The 23,078-nt window shown below is 40.7% G+C and overlaps 1 protein-coding gene and 1 long non-coding RNA gene across 2 annotated transcripts in view; both read right to left on the bottom strand.

Annotated features, from left to right (window-relative positions):
* xkr7b (XK, Kell blood group complex subunit-related family, member 7b) overlaps positions 1 to 23,078 on the bottom strand; it is a 125,137-nt gene that overhangs the window by 23,944 nt on the left and 78,115 nt on the right. The gene's annotated exons all lie outside the window — the stretch shown is intronic.
* LOC146494145 (uncharacterized) overlaps positions 1 to 23,078 on the bottom strand; it is a 46,328-nt gene that overhangs the window by 7,249 nt on the left and 16,001 nt on the right. Inside the window, exon 2 of the long non-coding RNA XR_014871540.1 lies at positions 122 to 23,045. This is a non-coding gene — a long non-coding RNA (uncharacterized LOC146494145). The remainder of the gene's footprint in view (positions 1 to 121; positions 23,046 to 23,078) is intronic.

Here is a 23,078-nt window from a genome sequence, read left to right as displayed (position 1 = left end):
AAATAATTTGCCCGCTCCAGCTCCTACGACCAAATACAAACAGTGGGGAAGAGGGTTAGCTCAACCCACCACAACTTCCAAGCTAGCAAGAAGTATATATCCATGCTAGCATTTATGGCACCTAAAACCCATTTATGATACATACATACTACACACTTGTAACATCTAACAAAAAACAGGCTTAATAATGACAATAATTGAACTAAAATCACAATCAGAAACATCCAGGTGGCTAAATATGCATTATATGAGCGTTTTACAGTGTTGGGAAAGAAATGACACCCACCTCTCCCACAGGGGAATTGTAGAAAAGGGGAGAGGCAAAAGGGGTACACTGTATTTATAGGGTTGCACCAAAGAAGAAGAAGAAGAAAAGAATGAGGAGGGGCTCTAACTGATAATGAACATAACTACAGGCTTGGAGGTCCTAAAAGTCAGGTATAACAGGAACAGTTTGGGGGTTTAGAACACATTTTGTGTGATTATAACAATGTGATTTATGACCCTGTTACATATACACAGTGACAAGTTCACTGCTGTGGTCTCAGGGGATGTTGAGCAGTAATATAAAGCAAATGAATTATTTCTATGTGTCTTGGCAACAATTAGCAGCTGTCTGTGTTTATGTGGTGCTTCCATAGACTTTACAGTTGAAGCTTGCTGTCCATAACCACGTTCATCCAAATGAGGTCACGTTTTTAGTGCATGTTGTTAAAATCAAAGCTAAACCAAGGGATGATGTCATGTCCAGCTGTAATATACAATACATGATTGTAGCTTCAAAATCCATAAAGAAATAGCTGTGTTAAAACCTTAAAGCGCCACCCAACAGCTTTTGGATGAACTGCAAGCCCGGCACTTATCATCTGAACACCCGAGGATGGAGCTCACTGGTGCTGCTGTGGTTAAATGGGAGCAAGCTCCTAAATCTGATGCAAAGTCTGAAACCAGAAAAAAGTGATGGCAGTTATAACCGCCTGTGGTTTCGACGGAGAATGTGATCAGACCTCATCCTGACACGTGGCTCGTGCATCACGCTGTCAGAGAGTCGTGAACATTTCTGTTTTTGTAATTATAAACATTATTCTAATAACTGTCACCTCGTCTGTTCTCATGCCACGAATTTCTCATCATTACGCCTCATTGACTTGAAATTGATCAGCAGATGCACATTCGGGACACATTTCGAAGCTAGAAACAGGAAACAGATATTAGACTTAGTAGTAATTAATGATTTGTTTTCCTCAAAGAGCAAATTACACTAATAATGATGACACTATGAGGCTGTTATCTCCAATCACTCAATCGTTTTCTAATGATTAATGTTATTCTAGTGTTTACAAGACTAATGACACCTTAGTATTGTTTCTGATGGCACAAGTCTACATGCCGGCTACAGTGACATACGTGTTAGTCAAGCCATCACTCTAAATTATCCATAAAAGAGAAAAAGCAGTGCGCAGGAACGACAGAATGAAAGGTTTACTAATAACTCGCTCCTGCAGTCAATCAAAGACTGGACTCAACTTCTGACCCTCCCCTTTGTCAGTCTACACGGCGATAAATTGGTACCAGGACCAGGCTTTTAACGAGCAGCTGATCTATTAGCTCTCTCTCTCTCTCTCTCACACACACACACACACACCAGCAAATTTCTGTACATCCTGCAAATCTTTCAGCTGTTAAAAGGAGGCAGAGAGAGAGAGAGAGAGAGAGAGAGAGAGAGAGCTCTTTAACCTTCATCACTTGTCTGAAGTGATTCTCAACCGGCCCATTATCACGCCAGCAATCAGTGACATTTATTGCCTCTCAACACACACACACACACACACTGCATGATCAAATGCCTCTTCTGATACACACGGTGCTGGTTCTCATGTCTGATTGGCTGGGTCACATTGGTTTGGAAGCTTGTGTCCAGCTGACGGGAGGTTCGAGGGTTTGGTTTGACCTCGCTCCCTCAGAATGTGTCTTCAAACTTGAAGATAGGTCTAAAGTTTTCTGATGTGTTCGAGCTGCTAACCTGTAAAAAATATTTGTATTCTCACACTTTTAGGCTTTTTTGAGCTGTACAGTTTCATCTTAAGTAAGCTAAGTAATTCTTTCATATAGTGTATCAAATGTGAAAGAGGTCAGTCGTGGTGATAAACCTGCAGAGAGTTATGACGCTGCAGCTCTGCTTCACTCTCACGGGTTTTATAAGGTGCTTCATGTCATTGCTAAGCGGTCTGCTTTGTAACCTTACTGTTTTGGCTCCCTCTCACTGCTTCCATCGTATCCTCTTTGGCAGCAGCAGGTGAAAAGCTCTGATATACCAGTCAACCAGCTGCAGTGCAGACTTGATGGTCACTAACTGGAGACGCTCTAGGCAGCCCAGTATCACGGCAAAACGTGTAACAATGCCCCGGGAAATCTGAAGGTTGGTGATTTTTATCCAGTGTATGCGCCGGGCGCGTTGCTGTCGTTCCTGCACGCTTTTACTTTGTAATAATACAACTTGCATTTGATCGAGGAACATACCGACTTCCTGCAACGATGGCATCCTATTACAGGCGCGTGCTCAAGTTCACTGAGCTCTTTAGAAGCACCCTGTGTTTCACAAATGTAAAGGCAGGTTGTCATGGTTACATGCTTGAGTTTATGCACCTGTGCCATTGCGACCACATGAATTCAAAGATTAAGAGCATGGCTGAGAACTTTCTTCCATTTAATGTAATTTCCTAAGCAAAATAGACGGGAAAGAAGGCTAAGAGGAGGAGATAATAAATGTGAATTAAACATTTATTAGCTACAGCTAAAATCCAACTTAAAAATGATGCTTATCAATAAATGCTGGATGTATAATATGTATAAACTGTACACAAAGAAGCTAGCATAACATGACCCACTGGGTTGTAAACTCCCTGATAACAAAATAAAGCTGAAAACTGATAAAAACCCTGAAAACCATACATTTCACACCTGAGCCTCAACTCTCGCGGCCCGGTACCAAACGACTCACGGACCGGTACCGGTCCGAGGCCCGGGGGTTGGGGACCGCTGTTTTAGAGAACAAAACAGGAAGTTCTTGTGCCAAGTTGTAAAGTTAATCTATGTTAGAGAGCTGGGCCTTTTTAACACGGGCCTCTTTGGGCTTTGACTCGTTTGTAGAAATGTGGCATGCAGCTGCTTTGTTGTTACAGTATAAGAATGTATTCTTAGGTAATCGCCACAAATAGAAATATGTTTTCTTTGTGGTGCTTGATGGTAGGTAATGGAAAACAACATGCTACAGACTGTGAAATGTATCGACACTACCTGTAAAGTGTTTGTTTGGGGGGGTTTAAAGAAGATTCTAGTCTCTGGACCTGCTTTTTCAAACTTTGAGCTGAAGTCTTTGCTGTATTTCGGCTCAGTTTTGTTTAAGCAAGAAAGCACAGAGCTGCACCAAACTGACACTGGTATGTTAAATTGTTGAGCATGCTTAGCACAAGGTAAGAGTTTAAACAAACACTTCTTCGATTATGGCGTATTTTTAGTTAAAAACTCAAATAATAATGGCCAGGAGGCGTAAACCAGGACGGTCAGATGAATTCTGTTCAAAATAACCTGCAAGTCGACGTTTATCTGTCAGTTTTTGTGATCTCTTATATGTTTAAGTGCAGGCCCTCAGCACAGCTTTGGGACAGTAGTGGAGTATTAGCACATTACTGCAGGCTCAAAGCCACTGATCTAAAAAGGATACATGGATGGATCACATAATGTTTCGTGATGGTAGCAACAAAGTAGCCTGACACATCTAAATTAGACAAATTTGCAGCATCTGAAGTAGTGAGACCGGGGTGCGTCTGCAGCATCGCTTTGTCATTTGCAGTTTGTTTGTTTTCATAAACTGCTACACAAAGCAGTTTTGGAGTATTGAATTTTTTAAAAATGCAGCGGCGATACGGAGCCACACAGGCATACATTACTGTGACAGCGTCGTGGCAGAGCATGAGCAGTTTCCCCCCCAGCAGAGATGAAAAGCCCCCTGCAGTGGGTGGATGGAGGTTAGAACAGTCAGCCTGCTGCTAGTCTGTGAATAATGCAGCTGTCAAAAAGCTCAAAATTAAACACATTGAATAGAGGCAGGACAGCCCTGGGCTCTGCTCCACTCTGCAGCACACACACGGTGACAGACATATATGTACACTGCACACACACGAACAACACACACCATAACACCATGCAGGCACATTTACAGTACAAACATGCTGCATTCACACACACTGAGATATCCAAACTAGTATATATGATAAAAACCAACTGATTTACTGGTTAAACTCTATTAACACTCAAGAAAGATCAATTTAATATTCAATGTTTCATCAAATGTGAAATCTATTTATATTTGTGGCTCTGACGCACATGAAAAGCACAACAAATTCACAAACGTCATAATCCTGTGGTGTTTAAAAATGAACATGGTGCTAGCTAATTCATTAAAATCCAGTTCTTTAGAGAAGCAATGGATTCATTAATTCATACAAACAATGATGTGAGTTTTACTTGCTGTAATCATCCCTCCTGGTCACACTAAGCACTTTATTTTGTGTATTTATGCTTTATTTCTCTTCCCATGCACACGTGTTGATAGATGAGTGATTGTTGAGTCAGGTTAGGTCAGGAAATGCTGCAGATTACAGATACAGAGCTCTACATAGTCCTGTGAAAAACTAATTACACCCTATGATTCAGTAGCTTTTAGAACCACCTTTAGCAGCAATAACTTCAAGTAACTGTTTTCTGACAGACTTTATCAGTCTCTTACAATGTGGAGGCCCACTCCTCTTTCCAGTGTTGCTTTAGCTCATTGATGCTTGCGGGTTTTTGCACAGCTCTCTTAAGATCACTGCAACGCCTTGGTTTCAGCTCATCTGTTGTAGATTTGCTGCTGTACTCAGGATCATTTTCCTGTTATATGACACAGCTTGGGCAATGCTTTAGCTGTCTCACATTTGATCCTTGAATATTAGATTGGTACACAGAGGAGTTCATGGTTGACTCGATGACTGCAAGGTGCCCCAGCCGTGTAAGCCCAAATCGTCACCCCTCCTTCACCGTGATGACAGTTAGCATGAGGTAAACATGAGGTGGTGGTTTGGATGCTGTACATTATGGCCAAGCATCTCCATCTTGGTCTTATCTGTCTGAAGGACATTGTTCCAAACATCTGGTGCTTTATGTGCTTGTGCTGTTATAAGGACGTTTTTCCTTCCCACTGTCACCAAGTGCATCTGATTGTTGGTGTTATCTTATTGTAGGTTCTTTACCTTATAATATAAAATGCCCAGAGGCGTCAGTTGTCGTGATTTGGCGCTATAAAAATAAAACTGAATGGAGTTTATTCAGATGCAACTTTGCAAAGTGAAGCCATGCTGTCATGTTCTGTTTAGAGATAATTGGCTTTCTTTGGCAGCCTTTCCAACCAAGCCATACTTGTTCAATGTTTCTATAATTGTACTGTCAAGGCCTTTAACATTTAACATGCTAACTGAGGCCTGTAGAGTCTAAGATGTAGCTATGGGGTTTTGGGGAGGGTTTTTCTGCAATTTCTTTGAGCCTTGCACGGTCTGACCTTGGGGTAAATTTGTTGAGATGTCTTGAACACTTTCTCACTGTAGAATGATGGACTTTAATGGCCTTAAAACTCTTCATAGATGGAAACAGAGCAACAAGAAAGCTGATCGCTGATATGCTTCCTCCTTGATGTGTTTACGCCTCTGAATGCTCCACAACAGCAAACTGTCAAAACTTCTGCTTTTATACAGGTACTCATGCTAACTGGTGAGCAGCTAATCAAATGCATTTCATTAGCCAATGAACCCTTTTAATTCCACCCCAGTTTTTAAATGATGACGTATGAACTCTGCTTCCAGGACAAACTACTCTTCGTGTATTAAGGCTGTTGAGTTTTTAACGTGTTTTAATGCTTTGTATCTTGTTCTATTTAATCAGAACAAGCCCCTAAACAAAGGCAGTGATCACTGTCGGCCTCTCTCGGTTTTTATTATCACTTTTGATTTTAAAGCTCAGTTTTTAAAACCTTACGGTGTAACTACAGCCCAGCCCATTCAGCAGAAAATAATTACTAACTTTGTATTGTGGATGGATTATCTCAGTTGTTCTCCTGACTGAAGTTTGGTCCGTTTAGTGGAAAAAAAGTTAGCGTTCATCCTACAGCTTCTGTTTGCTAATGTGTTTATATTATGCTAACCATAGCTTTGTAGCTAGCCACCACGTAGCACATCATTATATCCCAGCTAGCCCAACTTCAGTAACCCTACAAACATCACTGCTGTTTAGTTTTCTGTCTTCATTTATGTGGGAAGTGATAGCAGAGCTGTGGGTTTGAATTTTTTCAGAATTCTGTCAGTCAGAGCATGATATATCATGTTTAGGTGAAAACTAGCGAGCTAACTTCCTGCTAACTTCTAATTCTGTTAAATTTCATAAATTCTGTTTTCATGGATGCCTGGATTTTAAACTTAATTGATTGATGAGAGAATTTAGACAGTTTTTAACTCTCAGTGTTGCCGCAGTGTTCGTTTGACTTTGGGACCTGAAGCGGAGTTTACACCTGGAAACGGCTAATGACGTCACACTTAAAGACCGAATGGAACCAATAAGAAGAATAAATTTTTTTTTTTTTTTTTTTTCTTGTCTTCTCCATTGTTATTCTCTCACAACATATTAAACCTCAGCCTTCGTATGATTAATAGAAGCTTTAAGTACAGATTTAAATAAAATGTCATCCATTTGGATTATTTCATACACTGCATCTTATTTTGAAGGTCTCAAGTCTGAATGAACAATTAACTCATCTTAAAGGGTTGTGTTAGTTGGCTGTTACTTATTATTTGACTAAGCTGCTAAAAAAGTTGACACTTAAGAGTAGCTTTTGCATGTGGATGCTGTAGATGTGACACCACGACACGTATTACAAGTAAAAAAGATCATGTTTTTTTATTTTATTTTGGAAGATGTATTCTGTTTTTCTAGTGTTTGCAGTTTGTTATTTCTGAATTTGAGTTTTTGTATAATTTGTTTTTGTTTTTATTTCATTGTTGTTCTGGTAATTCATTTGTTCTTTTTGCATTGTTTTAATTTTGGTCATTGCTTAGTTTCTTTGGAGCTTAAAGTACCTTTTTAGATTGTTTTCCTGTTCTTCTATTAGTTTAGAATTTCAGGTTTGTATTAACCTCCTAGGACCTGGCGTCCACATATGTGGACATCACATTTTGGGTTGTTTAGACCAAAATATTCAATTTTGCTCTACAAGCAATCTGATATCCACTTACGAGGACATTATACTGCTACTGTTCTACTGAAATTTTAAATGAATATCCTCATATGTGGCTCTCATTTTCTTAGAAACAAAAATTAGGTTAAAAAAATCTGGTAATTCTTTGTTTTTACATTCATCGGGTCCCAATCAGCCGAAATATCAAAGAGAAATTAAAAATGCATGCTGTGGAAGAGTTCGGGTCTTAGGAGGTTAAACCACAGTTACTATTTTGACTTTCTTCTTTCATGTGTGTTTACTGTAGTTCCTTCAGTGCCTCCTCGTTTTGTCACTTTTATTTCCTGTCTTTCAGCTCTGCCTCAGTCTTCACCTGTCCTCTGTTCACCAGTCAGCTCTATGTCTTTAGCCATCTTTTTGTTATTTCAGGCTTCCTTCTGCTTCCTCCCTCTAGACAGCTAGTACTGGGTTTCAGAAACCAAACAAATCCATCAGAGCGATAAGAGAAGACATTAGGACCAGATTAATTAACATGTTGACGCAGTCAAAGAAAAGAAATGGGGGTGACTTTGACGTAAAAAGGCCTAGAGGTCCACGGAGGAGGACAGTGGTTGATGATCGCGGCTCTTTTCAGTGGTGAAAAAGAAAAGCTTCCAGCCAAGTGAAGATCACTCTCCAGGCAGCTGATACATCATTATACGTTCACTGGCCACTTTGCTAGCTACACCTGTTCAATTGCTCATTCGCTCAAATCAGCAACTCACACGGCAGCAACTGCATTTAGTCATGCAGACACGGTCATGATGATCAAACCGAGCATCAGAATGAAGAAAAGTCCACTTTGATTGTGGGATGATTGTTGGTGCTATACAAGCTGCTTTGTTTCTTAATTTCATAATGTTGCCACATGTGGCTTCCAGTGGCATTGGTTCACTAGTGTTTACTGATGAAGGCAGAAACAGGATGAACTCTAAAGTAGAGGCTCAAATGTAATCAAATGCTTCCCGGTGCAGATTAAAAACAGCAAACTAGTTAACATAAGCATTTCTTAATTATTATTACGTGATTTTTTTCCCCTCATTTAGTTCCATAAAAACAGAGAACTGTTTATAGAAACAGTTAATACTATAATTCTGTTCAAACCTCCAAATTAAAGCCGAGCGTCTGCAGCTTCAGGTCACATCCATAATATAACCAAACCTTCAGAAAGTTTAGCAGCTTAAATGAAAAGCAGTGTGTCTGTGACCATGCAGAGACTACATTTGTGTGGTCCACACTGTAGGTGACAAATAAATGCAACTCCACACATCCCCTGACAAATGCTGGTGGGTCCCAGCAAAATTTTGCATGTGTCAAGAGCTTCAGAGTTCACACTGAACTGGTGCCGAGGGAGACTGCAAAGCATGGACCTGTTACCCAGCTCATGTCACTCTCTGGTTTTACTGTGGCCATACAGGAGATATGAGGCTGAGCCATAAACAGTGAGTGAGTGATTGTATAGAGGCCCACACAGAGCAGAAATAATGTCTCCTCTCTGTCTGTGTAGAGCTCAGCTGTCAACACCGACCTACTTAGACTGCCACACTGAGACTGAGAAACCCAGCCCAGAGAGGAGAGCATGTGAGATTATGGGCGAGTATAAGGAGGGAAGAGAAAGGAAAAAGGAGGAAAAGGAGCAGAAGATGAAGAAAAATGAGACAAAACGAGGGAGAAGAATGCCGTGTGAGATTATGTGAGTGACAGAAAAATGCAAAAGCATGCAAAGATCATGGGAAGAAGGATAAAGTGAAAGAGACATGCAGAGAATGACACAGCTCGACAGGACATGATGTTTGTGTGTGTGCGTGTGAATGCGTGCTCTGCACATGTGTGTATTTACATGCGTGCATGTGCATAACGGAGGTGAGCGAGCATTGATCGCCGCTGCCAAATCTGCCAAGCTGCTGATCAGATACGATCATGGCGAGCACTGAAGTGTTTAATTGGGAATTGTGTGTGTGAAGCGGATGATGTTATCATTTAACTCAAGGGCTCGAGCTTGATCTTTTATCTCTCCGCCGCTCTGCCTTCCTCGCTCTCGCTCTCTCACTCGTGCATCCGTCACTCAGGAGTTGCAAAATTCAAAGATGTCATTCTGCTGTGAAATGACTTCAAGGGGAAAACAAGGAGGAGGAGAGGAAAGGCAGATATACAGGTTACAGGGGAAAGTAATAGGAAAAGGTTAATGAGGAGGAAAGAAAGGTGAGAAAGGAAAAGACAAAGGAAATAAAACCCACGCTGGAGGAGGAGGTGATAGAAGGAAAGGAAGGGGAAGAGCCGAGGAATGAGAAACATAAAATCTTAAGAAAAACAGGAATAATTTGATGTTTTAGGCAACAAAAGAAAAAGAATGAACAATCAAGAAGATAAGGGGAGACTGGGAAATAAAAGCAAACCAAACAAAAAAGGAAAGAGGAGAAAAAGAAAAGCCACAGGGTGAAACCAACCAAGGCTAAAAACAAAAGTAAAAGGATACCTGGAAAAACTGCAGAAATAACACGATAAACAAAAAAGCCTTGAGAGAGAGAGAACAAGCGAGAAAAGGGGCACCGAGAAAAGGTGAGGAGGTGATAAAGAAAGGTGAGAAGAGGTGAAGAGGAGCAGCAGGGAGAGGAGGGGAGGACAGGTGTGGAGATTTATGACGTGAAGAAAAGGTAATGAAGGGAGAGAAGAAAAGGTAATGAAGGGAGAGAAGAAAAGAGGGATGGAGGAGGAGATGATCGGTGAGCTGCTGCCGCTGCTGATCAATCACTGTTTATGGAACAATCAGATAGAAAGAGAGAGATAGGAAGTGGAGGACGGATGGGTGGATGAAGGAGAAGGAAAGATATTTATTTTCCAGGGGGAGAAATAAATAATAATGGAACAGCGAAAGAGAGATGGATGCTGAGAGTCAAATCCTTAATTCTTTCTGTTTTCCTTCTTTGTTGTTTTCTTTCTCCTCCACTGAATCCTTAATTCCTCCCTGCTCTCCTCTTCTTTCCATCTGTTCGTCGAACCTCTGAATGTGATTCAAACAGGTCTGGTGTGGTGCTAATTGACAGCCACCCCCCTGACAGATAAAATAAACGAGCCAATGGAGTCTTTGTAGGCGGGATTAAAAAGCCAAAGACGTCATCTTCCTACTTCAAGGAGACAAAAATGGCAACAAGTGTGGAAGTGGATGACTCAGCTATACAGCTATTACGGAAATATCACAGGCTGATATCAGACAGAATTGTCAGCTTGTTACACTCCATTTCCATCTTCAGGCTGACATTGCTTCTACTCTAATAGAGTGGATCTGTGTCAAATTAAAAGCTGCTGCAGCGAATTAGATTGTTCCCATTGGAAGCACATAACAACGTCAGAATGTCAAAATCAAAGATTTACTCTCTTTGAAGGCGAGCCTGATTTTCAATAGTCCTTGACGTGGAAAAACAGGGGAAAGGCGATGAAGATCAGCAACTTCTCATGAGCACAGTGTCAGTCTCAGCCAAAGACTGTATATAGAAGATGGACATTTAAGCTTTCGGTCTTAAAGTTCAAACCAATGCAGAAGTACCTTAAACCTGCATTCACTGTCAGGTTCTGGTTATATTGAAAGTTTTGTTCTGTGACCTCAGTAAACACTTCTGTAGATTAAACTCTAGTTTCAGGTCATAGTAAATAGAAGAGTACATCTTTTTTTCTAATTATGGTCATAATTTGAGCCAAAGGATTATTTGCTAAGGACTGTCAATCACAAGTCATTAGCCAGTGAGGATGAGGTGTCTTTGACTTCTAAGTTGGATCCATCCAACTATCTTCATGTCTGCTTTTAAAATGCACAGCTTGAGGCTTCAAAAATGGGGTTTTACTAACTAACATGTGACATTACAGTGGCCACGTCTACATTTGACACTGTTTATAATCTTAATGCCCAGCTCAGAAGCTAGCCCACATTGGCAAGTCCAACAAAACGGGTGAAAGGATGTTGTATCCGGTCGTTAAGTCTGACGTCACTAGCCGTGTCTGGGCCTAAACTCGGCTGCAGGTCCATATATCAAACGATCACTATGGCATTACTGAGAGTTGAAAAACTGTCTAAAGTCTTTCATCTTTAATAAAATGATCGGCGTTGTGCTCTACCAGGTGTAACAATTGAGTTTAACATCCAGGCATCCATGAAAACGGAATTTATGACATTTAACGGAGTTAGAAGTTAGCAGGAAGTTAGCTCGCTAGCTTCTATCTAAATACAATGTAGCATGTCCTGACTGCGGGGTTTTGGAAACAAATTAAAACGTACAGCTCTGTTATCACTTCCAACATAAATGAAGACAGAAAACTAAACAGCAGTGACATTTGTAGGGTTACTGAAGTTTGGCTAGCTGTAGCTAATGATGTGCTACGTGACCGCTAGCGACACAGCTATGTTAGCATAATATAAACAAGCTAACTTTTTTGTTAACATGTTAACAGCACAAAAGCCATATTAAACGCAGACTACTTTAGGCCCGGAAGTAGGATTCGTCACGTCATCACTTAACGACCGGATTGTTTTAACTGCTTCACGCTGCTGCCTCCACGCATACACAAACAAACAGATTATCTTTTGAATATTACATTAAAAAACATAGTTTAACTATTTAATGTCTTAAAATGTAATTTTATTACTGGCACATGAAACTATGTGGTGTTGTTATTTAGCTTGCTTGCAGTAATGCACGTAGAAACTGTTTGCTAACCACAGTTAGTAAACAAAAATCTTAGACTCTCGACTGATGAACCACTTTGTCATGTAGCAAGTCTACCACAGCTATGCATTATTGTAGGGTGTACAATATATAGCATCTTTTATGCAACTGCTGTTGAGATTTGGTGATATAATAATCAAATTGAATAAAATTATTTGAGAATGATCTTGAAATAACAGTTGTATAACAAATATTGGCGTATTTTTCTCTAAAAACGCATCCTTTATATAATCTGTATAGTGTGTGTAAGCGTGCAGTGATTTCACGGCATACAGGTGATGTTATCAGTGAGGTGTAAACTGTTTTAGAGCCTCAACTTTACTGCAGTATTTTAAGTGCAGTGAGGTGTAGTCGTGATTGCTGCGAACAGGCGGAGGAGAGGATTTGTATCCATCTGACAACAGTAAAATTTCAAGTTGACAGCAATGCACATCCATGTCAACATACTGGATGTGATGGTGTTACAAGGGTGTAGCAGAGTGACAAGACAAGCAAACACTGGCCATTTAAAATATCCCTACTGATGTGAAGAGCTTGACCCCCCATGGTCGGCTCAGCGTGGAGCCAAACAAACCCAGCATGTCTTCAACCAACAAAATCAGAATTTTAAAAAGACTTTGAGATGTAATGATTTTAATATTCTGTCAAAGTTTCCGTCCTCTACTCCACTGATCTAATGGACCATGTCATCAACGAACATAAGTGTTCCTGCGTGAAAGAACCGAGTCTCCTGAATGTTCCTCCTGCATGAGAAACCTGGTCTTACAACATTTCCCACGCCATTCTCTTCATATCATTTTGACAAAATGCCATTTTTCAGGCAACACACAGTTCCGGCAAACAGTAAAAAGTGAATAAAAACTGCCATTATAAATTTTTACTCCTAGCAAAAAGAATTCATAGTACTGATAATACTGCAGCAATGGATTTTTTTAATGCTTAAAATGCTCTGTTTTAGTCCTTCCAGTGCTTTGTGGATCAAAATGTGAACGTAGTATTCAGACATCATCAAATAGCAAAAGAATGCAAAATCTAAATGCACATAAAATATTATGAAGCTCGAACAAAAACCAGGAAGAGAAGATTGTGAGCTTCATGTGAGTAAATGTCACGGAAATCCTTTACAAAAGTGCTGTGACACAAACCCGCTAAACTTGACGCTAAAGGCAACCTCAAAGCATCGCCATGGAAATGAGAAAACACCGTGTTGGAACTATTGTTGTCTGTGAAAAAAATGGTTCTCCAATTCATGAAGTAGCTCTTTAGATGTTTGAGAACCTTGACCCGCTGGTGGCATTGGAGAGAAAAACCAAAGTCAGATGTAAAAGTCGGTAAAATGAATCTAATAGCTGCTGAGCTTTTTAACCAGGGCCAAAAAAGTCGCCAGAGAAACGTTTCCTCCAGCTTCTAGTTTGAGCATCGGCACATGTTTAAACATGTTTAAACAATCATGAATAAATAAATAAGGATAAACATGAGAAACTAAATGAATCCAATTATCAAAAATCGTTTTTCTTTGTTTTCATGCCTCTCTGTTATTTCTTTCGCTGGTTATTTATTTCTGTATGTTCTTCGTGTTTTCTTTACTTTTCTAAGTCTGAGACATGGCGACAGTGGAGCAAGGCACTACCCCTTTCCCCTCCTCCTGCTCTTTGCAGCGTCTCCACAGATTTTGAAGGTCGTTATTCTCAGAACGTTTAGCCTCCTGCTACCGAGGGTCAGCCCCCTCGATCTCCTCCCAAAAAATTCAACAATCATTCCCAGTTTTCCACAGTTTAAATTAATCCCACTCCTGTTAATCCCATCCAGCCTTCTCCTGAAACCCGCTGAGCGGAGCAAGGCAGTACCACAGCTCGAGTTGAGGGTTCACTTCCTGCTGCAGGTCACTGAGATTTTAAATTTAAACTGATTTCTTTTCAATTTAGTCTGTTTTTCTAAAATCTGATTGTGAATATTTTTTCACTATATGAAAACAGCAGGAATGTGGGGAAGAATTCATTATATTAATTTTAAGGAGGTGTAAATAAAAAGATTTTAAAAAAAATTAATGAAAGCTGAAATCAGTTATTTATGAAGAACTTCACAAATTCATGCTCCTGAGGTGGCCAATCTTCTCTTTGTTTTCTGATTAACAAATAATAGCGATCATACAGGTATGCTGTTAGTACACTGTTAGTGTTATTGAACATATAATGTGTGCAGTTGTTGCAGAAACATAGAAAAAGATCAAATAATGTAGCTCTTAGAAAAATGAACCAAGCAAAGATCAAACTGCTTTTGTTTCATTGCTTGAAGAAATGTGTTTTCCAACATCCAACTCATCAACCTCATTGCAACTTTTGCTAAATTCTTCTGTAGTGATTAAAAACAGTCAGTATAAAACAAATTCTATACTACTAATCAATTTATTTTCACCTTATATAAGGCATCCCAGCAGTAAAAGTGATTTGTACATATTTACGCTGTAATCTAAAAGAAACAGGTGAACCAGAAGGGGAAAGGATGGAGGGGGAGGGAGCAGCAGCGGGAACAGATCCAATTAGAGGTGCAATATTGAATGTTACCGTGTGACCGTGAAGTAAATTAGAGCACAATACATCAAGGATATGATCAGATTGGACTACCTCATTACAAGAAACGGAATGGATGGCAAGTCTATTGCATAATGCATCTAATGTGTCTTTGCCTTTGTCGCGGTGGGACTGTATTTCATGAACACAACAACACTTGATTCTTATGTCAGACAGTCTAAATGATGCCTTTTTGATTTAAATTTTTAACAAACACAGAAAACAGAGGCAGACAGGGAAAGGTGGGACACAAAATGAGGATCAAGTGATTGAGACATGGATATGTTTTGTGCTCTTCTGTCATCTTACTGACTGAAAAAAATAGTTACAGATAATCCGAGTTAGCGGTGAAGCTAAATAACAGGACATCAGGATATTTAAGGAACATGAGGCATCCTGCCACCGAGTCCTTTCTGGTGTGTAGCGATGGGAATCAAGTGGTCCAGTTTCTTGGAATTGTTAGTCTGCTGGCCTATCGATCCTGCTTGCACTTGTTCTACAGTCAGCTGATTTTAGGTTGTGTGTTAGGGGAAAATAGTGGTGTGTGGAAATGGACATTTCTTTTGTTTTTATTTTACAAAAAAACAGTGAAGTGGTAACTGCATCCAGAACAGAAACAGCTGCATGATGCTGCTAACACAACTACAGCTCTTTGGAAGCAATTGCATGCTAACGCTAAGCTAGCCAGACAGCACGCTAAAGCTAAGCTAGCCAAGTGATAATAAAAGCAAGTGAATGCCGACCCCCGCCCAGCAGCCAGACCAGTTTTCATTTTTTCTTGGTGTTATGGACTTTGTGTTCATACCTAAATACTAAGAGAAAGATCATATGTGTGTCCTCATTAAGATAGAGATTTGTGTTGGTGCGTAGAACTGTAGCCTGAGATTTATGTCGTTAGCTAGTAATTATGATACAGTGTGTTTCTGCTGTTTTACAAAGTAACGTGACAGTAATGTAACTGGTAGCATAGTGCGTTATTTTCTCCTGGGAGTACTTAAGTAAAGTACTGTATTACTTTTAACAAAAGTGTTCTGTGTAATATATGTAATACAGTCATTACACAAAAACAGTAATGTGAACCGAAAAAGAGGGGAAATGCCTTCAACATGCACAAACATTTGACCACAGCATGCAATTGATTTGCACAAATGTAATGTTTTTGATATGCTGCCGGGCGATGATTGTGACTCTCAAAGCGGAGTCAGTGAGAATCGATGAGAATCAGTAAGAGACTCGATAAGGAATCGATAACAGATTTGATTTCCATCCCGTTGGTGAATGTTGGCGGTACTCAGACATATTCAGCAGCTACAGTTTTCATTGACACTAAATGTTTTAAACATTCAAACAGCAAACAACACTTTTGTCAGTTGGTGAAAACAATAAATTACTTAAGACATGGTGGAAGAGTATTCTGAAACGATTAAAAAGCTTTTGAGGTTGTTGAGTCTAATGTTCTGTTTCACAAAGAGTGACAAATTGGCTAATTTTACTGTCAGTCCAACGCCGACAGATAGCGTACAGGCACTTAAGAGCAATGCATTGTTTTCTTTTACTGCAGTGCAACAGACATTTCATCAGGCCTCGTGTCTGAGATGTCAGCTTGTTGCATTGGTAAATCTTCTTGATATAAACAGTGAGGTTATTGATTACATAAGCAATGTTTGTTATTAATACTGGTTAATCGTGCAACATCTATCATGCAAACACAGACTACATGGGTTTTGTAGACGTAGTATGGTGTCTCTGCTCTCATTGGGATTTTGTTCAGGCCTGGTGAGAGTTTGATTTGCATTACCGGCAATAAGTCAGCCTTGTTCCCTGTGGGTGGTGGACCAGCAGAGCAGCCCTTTGTCACCGGTTCTGTTCTTAACTTTGATGGATAGAATAACAATGTGCCGCCAATGGGCAGAGGTTGTAAAGTTATCTGCTTGTTGCAGATGATGTGGTTCATCTAATGACGACCGCTTACTTAACTCAGGGCAGATGAGAGAATACTGGGACATCGGTGCAGCAAAGACACTGCTGCCAATGTTGTAGTATTGCTCTGCTGTGGTGAAGAGAGAGCTGAGTGTGAAAGGGATTGATCTACATTCCTACCCTCACCTAAAGCCATGACCTGTTGCAACCTGCTTCTTCCAAGGGTTTTCCCTTTAAGATAGGGCAACGACCTCAGTCATACAGGAGAAAATAGAGCCGATACGTCTCCACGTCACAAGGAATAATTTGAAATGGTTCGGGCATCTGACTACGATGACTCCTGGACGTCTCCTAGGATCAGATATTTTGGGGGTGTCCATCTGCGAGGAGACTCTGGAGCAGATCAAAGATATGCTGAAGAGATTACATCTCTTGAGTAGCTTGGAAAAGCTATGGTGATCCCACCTCCAGAAGAGCTGGAGGACATGGCTGAAGAGAGAGACGTCTGGGTATCTCTTTTTAGACTACCAAGTATTCAATAAATATTTTAACACTCTGGCAAACTGACCAAACTGCTGTTTCGGTTTATTAAATCACTCTCTCATCTTGTCCACAACATCAAATTTCTGTTTGGCAATGTGGTCATACCAAGTGACCAAAAGGCTGACTGGGATAATTCTTCAAGTCAACCCAGGCACCTGAATCTGTTGGTGTAATTGGTCATTATTGCTCTTTAGAAACAGTCCAGTACTGAGGGAGCCGGAGCATCAAAGCACTGATGCCCAAAGACAGCAAAGCGTTACATGACTTTACTTAGACTTAGATCCTCCCGCGCCGACCGGCGCATCGGGCGACAAGAGAACGCCATCGAACTCGGTCTATCGCGGCAGTTGTTGCTTCATCCCATGACAGTTTGACTGAACGTAAACCTTCAAGGAAAGTCCTCCTCCATGTTATTTTAGGTCTTCCTTGCCGTCTCTTTCCATTCTTCGGGTTCCACAGAACCGCGACACGGGCAGGTCTCGGGTCCGGTAGCCGAAGGATGTGACCGGCAAATCTGAACTGACGCTTGGTGACTTGGACATGGAGCGGCTCTACTCCCGCACGGCGATATACTTCTTCATTGGTAACGCGATCCCGATATGTGATCTTGAGCAGCCGTCGAAGACAACGTTGTTGGAAGACGTCAAGATGGCGGTTGATCTTTGCAGTTGATATCGCGACCGATATAGCGTTACATGACAGAACAGCAATAATACTCTTGGGTATCCTAGTAGCACCTGAGGATGAGGATGTGGGGATACTTTCTCTTGTCTTTTCTTTTCTTCAGTGACCATTAGAATAAGTTGTATATATTTAACAAATAATTATGCCATCCAGTTGTGGTCCGTATTAAGCTATACTGAAACATTAGCTTAGCATAAAATAAACTGCTGGTTGCAGCAGTTTATCTGAAGGTGACACAGACCTGCGTGTGCGTGTGGCGCCTAAGACTCGCTGTCCAATACAGCTTTTCCCACCACACCGCTGCCATGGTTACACGGGGAAATGAGACGCCGCAGAAACAAACGGTGACTTTTGAGCATGCTCACTGCGGACCACCTGGCTGTTTTTCTCTCACACACATAAACACAGACTCAAACACACACACAGGTACGTTTACAAGTGGCACACCATTACAGGATTATAAAGACAGGCACGCACACACATCCACCAGCATACAGCAAATTTACAGCCATTATGGAGTCAGCACCAATCACCTACTGTCACACACACACACCGCTATAAATATCCATGTGCCACTCAAAGTGAATCAGTTGTCTATCCCCAAGCTGCTGTCCCACATAGCCATTCAACTGAGCTGTGTGTCAGGAGAGAGAAAGTGTGTGTGTGTGTGTGTGTGTGTGTGTGTGTGTGTGTGTGTGTGTGTGAGTGTGAGAGTGTTATTTTAAGCCTCGTGTTTGAACGACAGAGAGAGGGGTAGAAATCCAGGGAGAAGAAGAAAGGGAGTGCATCAGAGGAAGTGTGTGTGTGTGTGTGTTTTGTGGTTGTGATGTGCGTGCACACACGCGCACCCGCTCATGTGTGTGTGAGAATAAACATTTTGTCCCATGCGAATGATGTAGGCAGCCCATGGGCCAACCAGTAACGAGTAAACAAACGCAGTGCACCCCTCAGGCCAATCAGAGCTGCCTTAGAAGAGCCAGAAGGAAATCAGAACGAGGCTGAAGTTTGTGATAAACTGCTAAACGTTACGGCAATGAACAGATTATTGTGGCGCCCCCTCAGGCCAATCAGTGCAGTATTTGAAAACACTAGTATGGGTGGAAGAAAATAGCATCACAACCTGGAGAATTACGCCCAAAATGATGAAAATATTGAAGAGTAAGTGAACAGAGAAAATGTTTCCCTGCTAGAGAATGTGGTTAATTGCCTGAATCTCTTTTTCTGAAAGTAAAAACATCCCATCAAAAGAGGAGAAAAACAAGAATGGGTACTGAGGGATAATTGCTCTTCGTTGGCTTTATTTTCTGTGGCCAATTTGTTGAAGAAAATAACCATTTAAAAGAATCTGCAAATAGCTAGTGTCTTTGCACAGAAGGGCTCAGTGATTTCCTAAAACAGCTTGGTATTTTATTTTAGAAAGTGGAACTCCATTGGGGGAAAATAATGAATCAGTTAGTGACTATTTTTGCAGTGGATAACTAATATCAGCCATCTCTCTAAGAAATTACATTTACATGGTTAAATCTGAGATTTTTTGAGTGAGACCAGAAAAAAAAAAAGTAAGTAAGTAAGTAAAACTTTATTTATATAGCACCTTTCAAGAAGTCACAAAGTGCTTCCCAGAAGCTAAAACCTAAAAATAAAAATCAACAAAAAGCAAGTTTAAAAAGATTGGTTTTTAGCTGTTTTTTAAAAGCGACCACGGAGTCCACAGATCTCAGGCTCAAAGGGAGAGAGTTCCACAATCTGGGGGCCACAGTTCCAAAAGCTTTGTCGCATTTTGTTTTCAGCCTCGTGTGTTGGACAGCAAGCAAGCCCTGGTCACATGACCTCAGAGACCTGCTGGGAATGTATGAAGGTAAAAGTTCACTTTTATATGTTGGTGCTTGTCCATGCAGAGCCCTGAAGGTCAAGGTCAAAACCTTAAACTGGATTCTGAATTTAACGGGGAGCCAGTGCAGCTGAATCAGCAGGGGTGTGACATGGGAGGACTTGGAGGACTTGGTCAGAAGCTTTGCAGCAGCGTTCTGAACAACTTGCAGACGCTCCAAAGAGGCTTTACATAAACAAGTAAACAAAGAATTACAATAATCCAGACGAGATGAAACAAATCTACACGTTTACAGAGTAAATGAACTTCAAGCATAAGAAGCCTCAATTTCAGACAGCTGCTCAAATCTCGGCTGCACTAACCTGCTGTTTAAACCCTTTGTTTACAAGGACATGAGTTAAAAATGATCTCAGACTTGCCTCAGACTTGCGTCTCCTTGTTTAATGAGCTTAGTCCACCATAAATGTTCTCAGTGTTTTAATATGTCAACCTTCAGTAGGTCACTGACGACCAGCTCAGGGTTAACGAGTTAGGTTAACATTTGCCCCACTTTATAAAATGCTTGCTTCTAAACCAAGATAATAGCATGACTGTCAACACATGAATAAATGCATACACGAAAGTGTGTTAGAAGGAAATTGGAATAACTTAAAACATGTTCATAAATTAGCGCTTGTTAGATTCATTCAATAAAAAAAATGTATCTGTGAACATAAATTGGGCATTTGTCAGGATTAGTTGGGGAAATTAATGCAGAAATATATATCACTTTCAGGACAGACGGCTGCCTGCACGTGGGGAAGCTGGTACATGTGACTGACTCAGTGATCGACTGGGTTTGTTCAGCATGATGAAGGAGAATGTCTCACAGTGCAGGAGCACGGCCCTCTAGCTTTCAGACACTGGAGTTCTAGGATAAATGCATCAGAAACGACATAATATTTGTCAGTGAGATTAATTTATTGTAGTGGGATTTAATGACGGTAAAGAAAATATAAATTACATTCAAACAAATCCTTCAAAGAGTATAAATACACAAAAAGCACTCAACAGGCTCTATCTAGATCAAAAAGCTGTGTCTGGAAGCTTAATTAGAACCAGTTTATAATCCACGTTTAGCATCTCCGCTTTGCTTGTCTGCTTATTTTAGATTTTACTTTAAGGTTTCATTGATTACCTTTAAATCACTGACTCCCCGACTCAAGATCACATTTCAGGAGATGCTTTGTGTCCTGCCACTCTTTACTCGCTTTAGGTTGTAAAACATCCACCGCCTGCATTACTGGTCGATCAGAGACTAAGACTCTAAACAGAAATGAGAAAGCAGCTAGTCTGAAAACAACTTGGCTTCAGGTTTGGCATATTCATATCTAAGTATTGGTTTATACTGCAATTAGGTAGACCCTCCAATTTACATTTTAATGGAAACTCATCAAATTGACATTTAAAAACTATGGTTATGACATCTACACATTCCCCTTCACTGAAAGCCCCCTGCTTTATCCATCTTCCTGACCTCTCATCCAAGTCAGTGTGCTGTAGAGGCAGGTTATACCCCAGACAGCACCAGGTTACAACATCACAAGGTGCTTTATATTGTAAGGTAAAGATTATAGTAGCGAGAGAACCCCAGCAAACAGATGATCCAATAGGAGCAAGGTGACTGTTGGACAGAAGAACCACTGTTTAACTGGCATTGACAGCACCAGGCTCAGTGGGGGGGCAGGCAAAATAACAGAGATACAACCAGCAAACATGACAAAAGACAAACTACAGGACAGAGTATACAAAAAGTTAACGACATACAAACACAAATATACAACGCATCTTCCACAAGTTTCCACCTCACACCCTCGAGCTGTTAGTTCCTGTTTGAAACTATAAATACCCAGAACTGTAGTCTAAGGAGCTTGGAAAGATTCCTTGAAGATGTTTCATCTCTCATCCGAGAAGCTTCTTCAGCTCTACGAGCAATTGGTGGAGAGTCCCAGATTTTAGGCCCTATGGGAGTGTCCCAAAAAGGGTCATGAACCTCCTATGGATCCTCTGCCTAATCACACGAGCCAAGGTGGGAAAGCGAGTGTCCACAATCAGCCAAGGTTTCAAGTGAACCCTTTGTCAAACCTGGCCCCACCCTATCGTATGATTTCCTGAGGTCAAAAGGCCCAGGATGTGAGTGGGCGTTAAGGCGTCTGGGAAGGATCTCAAAACTGGATTATAGATGGCAGAGAGTTGGTGTCGTAAACCACCGCCTCTGTTCAAAGATGGTCGCTCACAGTGGACATAGATGGCTTCTTTCACTCCTCTTTCAAACCATCTGTCCTCTCTGTCCAAAATGTGAACATTGCCATCCTCGAAAGAGCGACCTTTGTCCTGTAGATGCAGATGGACAGCCGAGTCTTGTCCTGTCGTTGTGGCTCTTCTATGTTGTTCCATGTGTTTATGAATTGTCTGTTTGGTCTCTCCTCACGGTACTGTACGGCAGCGGTCCCCAACCTTCCCATATGGAAAAGAAATAGTAAAAACATATATGATTTACTCATGAAAGTGGCCACTTTCATGAGTAAATCATATATCAATCATATAAGGCTTACATGATTTACTCATGAACGTGGCCACTTTCTCATTACTTTCATATATTTTGTTAGTAAGTATCCAAAACATACAAGTTTCATTATATAATTTTTCAAGGGATTTTATATGTGTTTTCACTCTTGTATGCTTTTCATACAAGTTTCATACAAGACAGATACGAACTTTATAACTTTATAATATTATATATATCTTTATATATATCTTTTCCATATGGGTTTTTTGCGTCACGGACCGGTTTATACCCGACAATATTTTCACGGACCGGCCTTTAAGGTGTCGCGGATAAATTCAACAAAATAAAACTAGTACCGGTACCAAAAAAAAGAAGATTAATTCATAACACACGTTAAAAGACCAAGGAAAATCGAGTTAACGATAAAAACGATAACAAAATAACGCTAAAAACATTTCACACCTGAGCCTCAACTCTTGCGGGCCGGTACCAAACGACTCACGGACCGGTACCGGTCTGAGGCCCGGGGGTTGGGGACCGCTGCTGGCATAGGCTGCATTGTTACGTTTGTGTTTAGGAGTTTTGTCTTAATGGTCATTGAAACATGCACACACAAAAAATTTCCAAAGAAATGTTTTAAAAATCTGTTTCCCCCCTACCACCTGATTTACTACTGCAGGGCCCACACATAGATTTCTATTCAGGTTTCTTTTCATGTCTTAGTTATAGCAACTCTACCCAGATGATAACGTGTACTGCAGTAACTGCAACCTGAGGGTTATCACATTATCAGATCAGCTAAAGCCCATATGTTTAGCTTTCACTCTTAATATAAAAAGCTCACTTGTGAAGAAAAGTCGCACACATGGCAATCCTGTACTGTAAGTTAGTGGAGACACATCTCTATGGACCATACTTTTACTTTATCATACTACCATACATGGTACCATACATACCATACTTT

Source organism: Neolamprologus multifasciatus, chromosome 20 (genome assembly GCF_963576455.1).
Source record: "Neolamprologus multifasciatus chromosome 20, fNeoMul1.2, whole genome shotgun sequence".
Taxonomy (NCBI): domain Eukaryota; kingdom Metazoa; phylum Chordata; class Actinopteri; order Cichliformes; family Cichlidae; genus Neolamprologus; species Neolamprologus multifasciatus.
The sequence above is the reverse complement of the archived record's forward strand: the minus strand, read 5'-3'. Positions and strand labels throughout refer to the sequence as shown.